Here is a 10588-nt window from a genome sequence, read left to right as displayed (position 1 = left end):
ATAATGTTTTTTTTTTTAATTTGCAGTTTGTACAGAAAAGCAGACATAAGACTGGGACAAAGCAAGGCATGGTTGTTGATGAGATTACTGCCTATAAAGAGAATCTAAGTGTTTTGCATATAGACAATAGAAAAGGTGCCTTAAAGTCATCTCAGGAATCAACAAAACCATACCCATGTCAGGCTCAAGGGTATAAAAATGAAAACTCATTTAAGAGAACTTGGGGGCACCTGGCTTACACAGAGGAACCTAGGAGGTATTTCACTAGGATTCATTTCACCATGTTTCATTTCACCAGTACTAGAAATTGCTGCAGTTGTGGTCAAGCTAGTGCTTCAGTTGATGGCAGATGTTGGCATCGTCCATTTGGTGCTGTTTCTTCAGGAACACAGGATGCTAGTTATAGCATCATGGAAGCTTCACAAAGCTTTCAAAAGAAAGCCTGGTGGAATCTTTATGGAAAGTCCTTGAGAGGGCAATATGTGAAACTGTAAGAAGGAAACTGAAGCTACCTTGGGACCCTGGGGATTAAGAGAGGCCTGTAATGAGGAACATCTACTGAGGTAGTTGCTATCTGCATACAGAGCCAGTTTAAGAGAGAGATGATGTGGGCTGCAGCCAGTAAGGCCATAGGGCAGGGCCTAAAGCTCAAGCTTTTTGGAGAGCACAGTTCACTTCCATTTGCCCCAGATGCTAGATATGGTGCTATAGGACCTAATGTTTACAGCTGATTTTCATTCTTGTTTTGGCATCATTCCTTCTATATCTCTCTTTCTCCCCTTTGGAATGGGAATATTTAGTTTATGCTACTGTATATTGAAAATATACAGTATTTTATCTTTTTTGTTGTTGTTAATAGGGACTCATGGATAAGAGTTTGCTTTGAGATTTGGAGGACATTTTGGGCTTAAACTTTTGGGCAAATCTGAAACTCTTTAAAATTATGAGGACACTTGATGATGAATTAAATATCTCACAATTTTCCATTGTAAGATAAATGTGTTGTTTTGGGGTCAGGAATAGAATGTTATGGTTTGGATGGTGTCCCCAATAAACTCATGTTACATAATGCAGAGTTTTCAGAGATGAAATTATTAGGTTATGAGAGTTATAACCTAATAAACTGAATAATCCATTTAATTGATTAATAATTTGAATGGATTTGATAACTGTAGGCAGGTAGGGCATGACTGGAGGAGTCAAGTCATAGATAACTAGGGAAATGACTTCAGGGTTTGTGTTTTGGCCCTCCACCTCATCTTCTTTATTTACTTTTGGACTAACAGAAAGTGACAAGCTTTCCTCTGCCTTTCTCTTCCACCATGATGTGCTGCCTCATCTTGGATCTAAAGTACTGAGTACTGAAGTTGACTAACCATGGAATGAACTTATAAAACCATGAGCCCCAAATAAACTTCTCCTACTGTAAGTTTTTCTTGTCAGGTATTTTGGTCACAGCAACACCGAGATGAGTAACACAACCCCAAACTCAGTGGCTTAAAACATTTATTAACTCACAGTTTCTATGGGTCAGGAATCTGAGCATGGTTTATCTGGGTGCCTTGAGTATGGGATCTCATATTTCTACAGAGTGTCAAAGTATTCTCATCATTTCAAAGCAAAACTGAGGGAGGATCCACATCCAAATTTACCTATATGATTGTTTGTCCTCAGGTCCTTGTTAGATGTTGGCTGGCTATGAAATCTTTGTTATGTGGATCTCTCCATAAGGAAGCTCATGATAAATTACCTGATATCCATCAGAATTAGAGAGGATTCCCAAGGTAAAGGCCAATCTTTTTGTGGCTTCATCTTGTGGGTTAAAGTCTGTTACCACTCCACATTCTATTCTCCAGATATAAGCAATTAAATCAAGCCCATACATAAGGGGGTGGGTTTATACAAGGACATGATTACCTGATGGAAGAGATCATTGGGGGCTACCTTAAGGGATACTCAATTGCCAACAAAGACTTCCTCCTCCTGCTGTATGACCAACTTCAAGGTTAATATCCTCAACATCAAATATATCTATGTTAGTATAATTATTCTCAACATAAAGGATATTACATGTCACCCTATCCCCAGTTTTTACTGTCTTGAATTCCTCCAGAATTCTTTGTACATGCAGAATTAGTAGGTTTTAGGGAATGCCCATATTAAGCTTTGCAGTATTTCTAAATTATTTTTGAAAGTGGTTAGAGTTCTCATAAGTTTTACTATTTTCTACTTTGATGAGGATGAAATAGTAGCTCATGTTTTTTTTATTTTTTAACTAATTTTTATTTTTCTGATTATTTATGAGTTTGAACATCCTGTTACCTTTTCATTTTTTCCTATTGTGTGACTTTTCTGTTTTTTTTTTTTTTTTTTGCTTACTTTTCTCTTTTGCTGGTTTTACTTATTTGTAGATTTTTTTTTGTATATTTTGCATACCACTTAGATCAGTAAGAGTTTAATCAGGGAGGCAGAACCAGTATGAGTAGCATAGAATATGTGATTAATTATGGAATAATTAGAATGAGTGCAATTATGGGAGCTGGTAGAGAATCCTTTACAAGACTATTGCCTGTGTATCCAGTATAAAACAGATTGTCAGTACAGAAAAGCTTCATGTGAAGTGGGGGAAAGGTACAACCAACTGGAATTGGGAAGAATGCCCTGAAATCATGAAGCTGATTAGTTGTAATTAAAATAACTTGGATGACCTACCAGAGAATTTGTGCTCCTCACTATGGGAATACATATTCACCTGGCCAAGGACTCAGAAATGCTGAAGGAAAAAAAGTGGTGGGAGTTTAAATAGTTACAGGCCTAGATAGTATTTCTTATCAAAGAAACAAGCCAGATCAGCAAGAAATTACACAAGCTGCCATAGTGCTGGATGCTCTACACTAACCTCCTAATTGTAAAATTGTATTTCACATTCACTTGCACTATCTCATACGTTTTTCTCTTGTGGCTGACTCTAACCTGAAACCAAACAGGGAAAGGAACACTGGTGCTATGATTTGAATTTGAGTGTCTCCAAAAGTACATATATTAAAGGTGTGGTCCCCAAGATGGCCCTATGGAGAGGTGTAGGTCATAGTGGGAGATCCTTAAGTAGTTGAGGGCATGATTTAAGGAACTGTGGGATGCTATTCTCTCTCAGACTTCCTGACTGGTGATGTAGCTCTTTATACACATTCCATTCCTACCATGATGAGCTGCCATCTGGTGCTCTTACTAAAGCAATAGGTCTGCCCCATCCTGGACTTTGAACCTCCAAAGCTATAAGCTAGATTAAACTTTTTTTTTTTTCATAGTTAGCTGCTTTTTATACTTCGTTGTAATAATTAAGGCTAATAAAACTGGGAAAATTAGTTTAAGCTTACCTACATTGACACTTAGAAAGCTATTTTATGCTATGCCAACTTGACATTAGTACACAGTTATCCTATCCATACTTTCATTTCAAATGAAGGCAGCAGCAAAACATGCTTCCTTCTAAGATGATGCAACATTCTTTAAACTAAAAAAATACTGTCTTTATCCCCCCACCAAAAAATGTTACAAAGCCCTTTTAGGGTCAGGCTTTCACCTTCTAGTTTAATGTCACCATTGCTGTGATCCCTAAGAGAAAACTAAGATTTCTAGTCCCAGAAAGCCTACAGTCTGGGCAACAGAAGACAAACATTTCTGTGGATGTTTGGGTGTAAGAGTGAGAATAACCACTCTTATATTCACCTTTTATTTCCAGACCTACAAATCTGCCTCTGAGAATGTAAAGCATATCCAACATCCTAGAAGATATTAGTTCAGCCATGTAAGATGGTGTTAACCAATTGTTGCTATATGTATGGTTTAGACGTGATGTGTCTCCCTAAAGCTCATGGGTGAGACAGTGAAAGAAGGCATACAGCTGAAATGATTGGGTTATAAGAGCCTTAACTCAATCAGTGAATTAATCCCTGATAGAGATTAACCCAGTGGTAACTCAAGGCTGGTAGGGTCTAGCTGGAAGATGTGTGTCATTGAGGGCGTACCTTTGGTGTACATACTTTGTATCTGGTATGTGTTGTCTCTCTCTCTGCTTCTTGGTGTGATGTCTTGAGCTGTGTTTTTTACCACACCCTTCTACCATGATGTTCTGCCTCACCTTGAGCCCCAAGGAATGGAGCCAGTCTTCTATGGACTGAGGATCTCTGTAACCATGAGCCCCCAAATAAACTTTTCCTCCTTAAAATTGTTCTTGTCAGGTCTTTTGTTCATAGCACCAGTGAAGAAACTAAAATAAATTGATAACCAGAAGTGGGACCATTCTTTTAAAGAAAATCAAAGGAGACACAAAGACAAGATGCAGAGGCAAGAAAAGAAGTGGCTGCTCCTTCAAGCAGTCTTGTTTATCTCAAAAGTTACATAGCTCCTTAGTACCATGACTACATTATGATCTAGTATTCCTTTAATCCCAAGTGCTAGATAACTGAGATCAAGTCCAAGCTAACTAAAACAGAGTCCTTTGCTCCAAGGACATCACCATAGAAATTAGATAGTGTGCCTGTATATTTATCTTACTACCTTCAAGGGGAAACTGCTGGGCATCCAAGTGTGGGAAACAGTGCCTGTTACCCACCGATGTTTGCTCACCAGAGGAATGCTTTCCTGTACATTTCCGTGGTCAGAGTGCCTACATCTTGTTACTAACCTGACCGTGTGGTTAAGAAGCTTTTCTAGCTTTTTGGAAGTTGTGGGAGGAATTTTGAAAGTTTAGCAGTACAAGCTGGAAAAGTTTTAGATTGTTATAAGCAGAGCTTTATGGGCAATTCTGATGGGAGCTCAGAAGACCAAAATACTGATCTGTCTGTGGAGAGTTAAGAGTGAGCTCATGAGGTTTCAGAGGAGGAAGACTCCTTTTGACTAGAGACTATTTATATTTGTCCTGGCTAAGAAGTTGTCTTCATTTTGCCTATGTCCTGAGACTTTCTTTGGGGATGAATTGATAGGTGATAGAATTATTAATCTGGCAGAAGAAGTTTCTAGACAGCATAGTATTCAGGCAGTGGCATGGTTATTGCTTGCAGCTTTTAGTAAAGTTTGTTGTAATATTCAGGAGCTGAGAGCAGAGCAGAAATATTTGAATATCTTGGACTTGAAAGGTAGGAGTAAAACTGAGACTGTGATTATTAAAGACTTTAAAGCCTCTAAAGAAATGCTAAAGACTTTGACCAGAGACAATAAGAAAAATGACTTGAGTGCATCTCAGGAATTGGCAGGAACATACCCATCTCAGCCTCAAGGGAGTAAAAGTAAAAATTCCTTGGAGAAGAGTCTAGTTGGTCACTCTTCTTGCATTGGGCAGTCTACAAAGTGTTTTTACCATGCTCAGGCACCCAGAAGCTGCCTAAGTGGCCATGATCCCTGGAGACTTGTCTATTGATCCTATTGATCGAGATGGTGGCAGACCTTGGTGTCACCCACATGGTGCTGTTTCTGCATGATTTCAGGATGCTGGAGTTAGAGAATCATGGAGGCTTCCACGAAAATTTCAAAGGAAAAATGGCAGACCAGGCATAGTCCCTGCAGGCAGCCCCTGAGAGAAGTGTAGATGAAGCCAAAGCCAAAGTGGAGACCTCCAAGATTAAAAAATGCTGTTTTTGTGGAATATTAGGAAAGCTGCAGGAATAGAGCAGAGACAAGACAACAGAGAGGCAATGTGAGCTGCAATTAGCAAAGCCACAGGGGCGGAGCTCCATAAGCACTTTGGAGGGAGAAATCATGATGCCAATGTGCTCCATGTGCTGGACACAGAACTACAAGACTTGTTTGCCCAACTGGATTTTCATCTTGCTTTGGTCCCATCCCTTCTTTCTATGCCCCTACTTTTCTGAATGGAAATATTTACTCTGTATCTTTATATGTTGGATACTTGTAAATTGCTATTGATTTTTATAGAGGTTTATGATGTAAGACTTTGGACTTGAACTTTGGGAAATCTTGGAACAGCTGCAACTATGTGGACTCTTGGAAATTGACTAAATATATTTTTCACTGTGAGATGAATATGAGCTCTTGGACTATCCTCCAAAATCTTATGTATGAGACAAGGTAAGAATATTCAGAAGTCAAATAATTTGGTTATGAGAGTTTAACCCAGTCATTGAATTAATCCATGAGAGGGATTAACTGAGTGGTAATGGAAGGCAGGTAGGGTGTGGCTGGAAGAGATGGGTCATTGCAGGGATGCCTATAGGTATATACTTTGTATCTGGTGAGTGGAGTCTGTCTCTCTGCTTCCTGGTGTGATGTCTTGAGCCACTTCCCTTCATCATACTCTTCCACATGATGATCTGTCTCACCTTGGGCCCTAAGGAATGGAGCCAGCCTTCCATGGAGTGAGGACCCCTGAAACCATGAGCCCCAAAATAAACTTTTTCTCCTTAAAGTTGTCCTTGTCAGGTCTTTTTGTCACAGAAGTGAAAAATCTGACTAAAAACCTATATCTAACACTTCAAAAGGTTGTTACACTGTTTTATCAGTGATTGAAAACATGCCACTACTTGATTCCCATAGCATGAGTACATCACTGCATTTCATTTGTTATAAAATGATTTTCTTAATCAAAATCAGGAATGAATAGCCTAACATGATGCTGAATAAGGTATGTTTCAAGTCCATGGATGACAGTGGTTCATAGAAGATTTATAGAGATAAAAGTTAAATCTACTTAATGTGTATTAAAAGGAGAACAAAGTGCTGCCTTTTCCATGATAGAATTGGTTTAATGTAATCAACTCAGTACTGATGGTTTTCTCTTCCTCAGAGAATGGTACCAAATGTAGGTACAGTGTTGGTCTGTCCATTTGGCTCAGCAATGGCTATAACCAGACTAGCTCTCATGAGTGTAAGTCTGCATTGCACAGCTGATATGTAACATTAATCCTTGCTGCCATGGTAACTCTTACCTCTGAGACACTATGAAAACACAGGGTGGCTAGGAAAGCTATAATAATGGATCATCATGTCCACCTCATTATTAAGATGCTTCTCTGCTGAGTATCTTTTCAGTGAGCATTTATTTATGTGGGACATGAATATTATCTCTGCACTCATTTGTTGAAATATATTCATACAATTCATTCTCAGACTTCTTGTTACCAATTTTCTAAGAGTTCCTTCTAATTCTCTGACCATCCTATCAAGTTATTAGCTTGTACTCATGATTCCGTGTATAATGTCCTTCTGACTATCTTTCCTTCTAGAGAGGAAGAACACTTGTACAGCTCTTCAGGAAAAAAAATTATTTTCCTTCAGGATCAAACCTGATTTTTTTCTTCTTTGGAAAGCTTATAATAACTATCTATGGGGTTATAGATGGACATGCCTGTAATCTCTAGTTTTAAAACTTTCCTGAACAAACAATTTGTAAACAACGCATTCAAGACTCAAACCAAGATCTCTTTTGGCTTTAGAACCTGTTATTTTCCTTTTCTTCCTTCCTTCCTTCCTTCCTTCCTTCCTTCCTTCCTTCCTTCCTTCCTTCCTTCCTTCCTCCTTCCTTTCCTTCCTTCCTTCCTTCCTTCCTTCCTTCCTTCCTTCCTTCCTTCCTTCCTTCCTTCCTTCCTTCCTTCCTTCCTTCCTTCCTTCCTTCCTTCCTTCCTTCCTTCCTTCCTTCCTTCCTTCCTTCCTTCCTTCCTTCCTTCCTTCCTTCCTTCCTTCCTTCCTTCCTTCCTTCCTTCCTTCCTTCCTTCCTTCCTTCCTTCCTTCCTTCCTTCCTTCCTTCCTTCCTTCCTTCCTTCCTTCCTTCCTTCCTTCCTTCCTTCCTTCCTTCCTTCCTTCCTTCCTTCCTTCCTTCCTTCCTTCCTTCCTTCCTTCCTTCCTTCCTTCCTTCCTTCCTTCCTTCCTTCCTTCCTTCCTTCCTTCCTTCCTTCCTTCCTTCCTTCCTTCCTTCCTTCCTTCCTTCCTTCCTTCCTTCCTTCCTTCCTTCCTTCCTTCCTTCCTTCCTTCCTTCCTTCCTTCCTTCCTTCCTTCCTTCCTTCCTTCCTTCCTTCCTTCCTTCCTTCCTTCCTTCCTTCCTTCCTTCCTTCCTTCCTTCCTTCCTTCCTTCCTTCCTTCCTTCCTTCCTTCCTTCCTTCCTTCCTTCCTTCCTTCCTTCCTTCCTTCCTTCCTTCCTTCCTTCCTTCCTTCCTTCCTTCCTTCCTTCCTTCCTTCCTTCCTTCCTTCCTTCCTTCCTTCCTTCCTTCCTTCCTTCCTTCCTTCCTTCCTTCCTTCCTTCCTTCCTTCCTTCCTTCCTTCCTTCCTTCCTTCCTTCCTTCCTTCCTTCCTTCCTTCCTTCCTTCCTTCCTTCCTTCCTTCCTTCCTTCCTTCCTTCCTTCCTTCCTTCCTTCCTTCCTTCCTTCCTTCCTTCCTTCCTTCCTTCCTTCCTTCCTTCCTTCCTTCCTTCCTTCCTTCCTTCCTTCCTTCCTTCCTTCCTTCCTTCCTTCCTTCCTTCCTTCCTTCCTTCCTTCCTTCCTTCCTTCCTTCCTTCCTTCCTTCCTTCCTTCCTTCCTTCCTTCCTTCCTTCCTTCCTTCCTTCCTTTCTTTCTTTCTTTCTTTCTTTCTTTCTTTCTTTCTTTCTTTCTTTCTTTCTTTCTTTCTTTCTGTTTTAGAGCATTATAGTAAGTAATTGGGTTCATTTTGACAAAATCATACATGCAAGGAATTTTATTTCAATTCCCATGCTGCCTCCTTCTTCCCCTACTCCCTTCTCCTATTCTCCTATTCTCCTTCCCCTGCTCTACTGGTCTTCCTTTCACTCCTTTATTTACTTAATTTGTACTTTCTACAAATAAATAAAGGTGAAATTCCCTTTGGTATCTTTATATATGCATATAACATGATTTTTAAAATTAAATCCAAAGTTTCCTCTTTCCTGTCCTTATTCCCTCCCTCTTTCTATCTATCTTCTGCCCTACTGATCTTCCTTATATATTTGTGATATCCAATCCCCACCATTACCTTCTTTCCCTTATTTTGCATGTGAGAGAAAACATTTGAACTCATTTCCATCTAATTACTAGCAGATTTCATTATTTCCTTAATCTTTATAGCTGAGTAAAACTCTATTGAGAATATACATCTGTATTTTTGATCCATTCATCTATTGATATTCATCGACTGATTCCATAATTTGGCTATTGTGAATTTTGCTGCTATGAATATTTAAATGGCTGATTCTTTTGAATAAATAACAAGGATGGGATTGCTGGGACATATGAGCATTCCATTCCTAGTTTTTTGAGGAATCTTTAAAATGTTTTCCAGATTGGTTGTATTAGTCTGCAGTTTCACTAACAATATATGAATGTGCCCTTTCCCCACATCTTCACCAGCATTTATTATTATTTGTGTTCTTGATAATTGCCAGTGTGATTGGAGTGAGATGAAATCTTTGTGTACTTTTGATCTGCATTTTTCTGGTTGATAGAGATGTTGAACATTTTTTCATATATTTGTTGGCCATTTGTGTTTCTTCTTTTGAGAAATGTCTATTTAGTTCTTTTGCCCGTTTATTGACTGCATTGTTTTTATTATGACTTTTAGTTTTGAGTACTTTATGTATTCTGGATATTACTCCCCTCTTAGAGGAGCAGCAGGCAAAGAATTTTTTCCCATACTTTAGATGTTCTCTTCATGCTTTTAATAATTTCATTTATTGTGCAAAAAGCTTTTTAATTTGATGGCACCTCACCTATTGATTCTTGGTTGTATTTCTTGTGTCTTAGGAGTTTCTGCTAAGGAAGTTGGTTCCAGCACCTTTGGGATAGAGTATTGGCTTTACATTTTCTTCCAGAAGTTGCAAGGTTTCTGGTTTAGTTCCTAAGTCTTTGATCCATTTTTATTTGAATTTTGTACAGGGTGAGAAATAGGGATCTAATTTCTCATCTTACAAATCAATATTCAGCTTTCCCAGTACCATTTGTTTAAAGGCTGTCTTTCTTCCAACATATATTTTTGACACCTTGTCCAGTATCAGTTGTAAAAATTTGGATTTGTCTTTGTTCTTCTGTTCTATCTACATGTTTGTTTTTATACTAATATCAGTTGTTTTGTTACTGTAGTTCTATAATATAATTTGTGATTGCATATTGTGATTATCTCCTGCCTCACTCTTCTTGTTCAAAATTTATATGGCCATTTTGGGTGTCTTATTGTTCCAAATGAATTTCATAACTTTTTTCTAATTCTTGTGAAGAATGTCATGGTATTTTGATGAGGATTACATTGAATTTTTATATTTATTTTGGTAGTATGGTTATTTTTACAATATTAATTCTGACTATTCAAGAACATGAAAAGTCTTTCCACCTTCTAAGATCTTCTTTAATTTTTTTTCCCTATGGTGTTCTATAATTTTCATTGTAGAGATCTTTTACCTCCTTAGTAGAACCTGTTCTTTTCCTTCCAAGCTACACTGTTTACCAGTATTTCTTCACATGTAAGTTGAAAGTTGTAATAGAGGATTGAATAAGGAGCTAGAAAGAGAATCTGATTTTTGTGAAAGTTATGGGAATAAATAAGATTCTGAAAAGAATGTACCAAATAGGAACTGGTGGTAAGGTATGAGTGT

This window comes from Marmota marmota, unplaced genomic scaffold (genome assembly GCF_001458135.2).
Source record: "Marmota marmota marmota unplaced genomic scaffold, marMar, whole genome shotgun sequence".
NCBI lineage: Eukaryota > Metazoa > Chordata > Mammalia > Rodentia > Sciuridae > Marmota > Marmota marmota.
This window is presented reverse-complemented; position numbering follows the sequence as displayed.